The sequence below is a fragment of the Humulus lupulus genome, chromosome 6 (genome assembly GCF_963169125.1).
Source record: "Humulus lupulus chromosome 6, drHumLupu1.1, whole genome shotgun sequence".
Classification (NCBI taxonomy): domain Eukaryota; kingdom Viridiplantae; phylum Streptophyta; class Magnoliopsida; order Rosales; family Cannabaceae; genus Humulus; species Humulus lupulus.
In genome coordinates, this window is record NC_084798.1 from 204,675,848 (window position 1) to 204,679,172 (window position 3,325).

At 32.9% G+C, this 3,325-nt stretch overlaps 1 long non-coding RNA gene across 2 annotated transcripts; it reads right to left on the reverse strand.

Moving 5' to 3' along the window:
• Positions 1-1,129: 1,129 nt before the first annotated feature.
• Positions 1,130-2,995, reverse strand: LOC133784399 (uncharacterized). 2 transcript variants are annotated; one of them, XR_009871324.1, is made up of 4 exons: positions 2,844-2,995; positions 2,176-2,250; positions 1,499-1,617; positions 1,130-1,386 (listed from the first exon to the last, which is right to left on the reverse strand). It is a non-coding gene; the product is annotated as an uncharacterized LOC133784399 (long non-coding RNA). The 2 variants fall into 2 exon arrangements; XR_009871325.1 differs by having other exon boundaries at positions 1,499-1,755.
• Between the last annotated feature and the right edge of the window lie 330 nt (positions 2,996-3,325).

Genomic DNA, 3,325 nt, shown 5'->3' on the forward strand with positions numbered 1-3,325 from the left:
TAAGGAAAAGCAAGATAAGTTGGCATTTTTCTCCATGGCCCAAGCCTTCCAGCCGTGGCCCACTCCAATCCCAGCTTCCAGCTGGGCCGCTAGCCACCAGGCCCAATGCCTGGCCTCCTGAAGCTTCCTTCACCTCCCAACCGAGGCCAATCCAGCCCAAGCACATCACCTCACGCCTCTCCTTCCCAGCCACGTTCAGCTGCTGCCAGCCGTTCCACCATCACCACAAGACCCACACGTGAAGCTTCTGCCAGCAGCTTCCCAAGCCTCCACGCCTAAGCCTCCCACATGGCCCATCATCACCATAAGCCACTTGCCATCAGCCAGCCACTTTGCCTAGCCACCCGTGCATGCCTCAAATTCCTTGAGCCCACAATTTGTACTCTTGTCCCCTCTATTAAAAAATGCCACTTTTTACCCCACTTTCTACACATTTTACCCCAAAACATCATTATTACACCCTATAATTTATCCATATTTTCCATATTATAATTAATTAAATTAATTTAATCAATTTAAATTTATTATTTTAATACCTCATTTTGGCTATAAATATGGAGTTTTGAAGACCATTTAGGATGTCAATTTTGGGGGAGCACTACAACAAAATAGAGGTTTTATGACTTTAATTGGGAGACATTGGAAGTCTACAATGTCTCCCACTTAGTGAGACGTTGTTGCTAGGGTCATTGTAGGTATATATCCCACGTCTCCCATTGGGAGACGTGGGAAGTGACTCACCTCTCCCAATGGGAGACGTGGGAAGTCCCTAGGAGACATCCCACGTCTCCCATTGGGAGAGGTGAGTCATTTCCCACGTCTCCCAATGGGAGAGGTGGAAAGTCAAAATTTGACTTTCCACCTCTCCCATTGGGAGACGTGGGAAGTCTCCCACCTCTCCCAATGGGAGACATTGAAAGTCTCCCACATTTAAAAAAAATAAATTAAATAAATTTATAATTAATATTATTTTAATTTGATTTAATAATTAATTAAATTGAAATAATATTAATTTAAATTGAAATAATATTAATTTAAATTGAAATTATTTTAATTTAAATTGAAATTATTTTAATCTAAATTGAAATTAATTTAATAATTAATTAAATTGAAATAATATTAATTTAAATTGAAATTATTTTAATCTAAATTTAAATTAATTAAATTGAAATAATATTAATTTAAATTGAAATAAAAAAATATATTTGTTAGATATATACAAGAAATACAATATTTGTTAGAAATATTCAAAATGAACAAATATTGCATTGTGTATGAAGAAAGAGTTAAAAAATTAAAAAAAAACCTATCAACGAGGTCGGTAACTTTGGATTATCGGCAACACATATGTCGCCCATTCTTGTCGCAACTCATCAATTTGTGCCTCTGTATATGATGTGTTTGTTAGCTGCAAGAAATATAAAGTAAAATATATTAATTAATTATTTGATTACATTTATAGTTTCAAAAATAATTTGTAAATTTTAATTAATAATACCGTTCTCAAGTAATGCCTGGGACTTGCATGTTCAATCAAGTAATGCCCGTTCTCAACTAATCGTTTATTATCCTAAATAATATCGGGCAGCATTTCCCCTATAATAGTGACCTAACCATCTGCATGTGAATAACAAAACAAACAATTCAAACAACATACAATAAGTTTCTTCCTTATAGAATGCATATATAAAATTAATTGTTTATTATCCTAGATAAAATCGGGCAGCATTTCCCCTATAATAGTGACCTAACCATCTACATGTGAATAGCAAAACAAACAATTCAAACAACATACAATAAGTTTCTTCCTTATAGCTCCGCAGCACACAGTCAAATTTCTCAGAACCTACTTCACTAATACACACAAGTTCTCAACCTTCCGTTATCACCACAGCACACAATTTTAATCTCAGAACCTACTTCACTATGGATGAATATTTAAGATATTCAAACTCTTCTAACATTTGTTTAATAATATTAAAAGTAGAAGTAAGAGAATATATATTTACCTCTTGCAATTAATAATTCAAAAGCTAGCAAAATTACTTCAAGTAGTAATCGAATTCGCTATTAAATTCACAAACCAATATAAATAAATTAATAAATAATAAATAAAATATCACTAAATATCTAGCAATATATAACTTATTATTATAATTTTAGAAACTTAATTACCTCAAATGTGTGATTGATAGATATAGAAGTTTTGATGCAAAGTACTCTCTAAAATCTCACCACCAAAATCACAACCTACGAAATTAAATTAATTAATATGTTAAACATTACTAAACAAATATCACTAAATTCCTAATAAGTAATTGATTGGTAAACAAATAAAAAAAAACTCCAATGAGCCACTAATTATAACCTAAACAAAAAATCAATAAAAAATTTCATAACCTAAAATCTCAATAATCAACAAAAACATAAATTTTTGCATATATTTATATTTTTAAAATTATTTAATAAATTTATTTTAACATAATAACTATATATATAACAAAATAGTTAGAATTTAAAAAAAAAAAAAGTGTAAATATACATACAAAAATATATCTAAATTTCGAAATAAATAATGATAAAAATTAAAAAAAATCATGAACATATATATTATAATGAAATATATACAATGTGATAGGTTAATTTAAAAAAAAAACTATGAAATCTTAAATCTATAAAAAAAACCTCCATGGAAAAACAAATAAATCTAACAATGTATAGAAAAAAATGCATAAAAATGTAAAATTAACACAAAATCATGTATATTACTCATCCTAATGCTAAACCTATGATTTTTTATCAAAATAATTAACTAAAATTCATAAAAATTAAAAAAAACTAACCTTGAAAACCCTAAAATCGCAACCCCTTTCGTGCTCTCTGTTTGGTGTGCTCTCTCTGTTTGGTGTTATGAGGAAGAAGAAGACCCAAAATTCATTAAATGGCCAGGGGGACATCCAACGTCTCCCACTGGGAGACGTGGGACACGTGGCACGTCTCCCACTGGGAGACATTGAATGTATAGAGGGGTACATCCAACGTCTCCCATTGGGAGACGTGCCACGTGTCCCACGTCTCCCAGTGGGAGACGTTGGATGTACCCCTCTATACATTCAATGTCTCCCAGTGGGAGACGTGCCACGTGTCCCACGTCTCCCAGTGGGAGACGTTGGATGTACCCCTCTATACATTCAATGTCTCCCAGTGGGAGACGTGCCACGTGTCCCACGTCTCCCAGTGTGAGACATTAGATGTCCCCCTGGCCACTTCTCAACCTATTTCCAACGTCTTCCACCATTTTTAATGTCTTCCAATTGTAGTCATT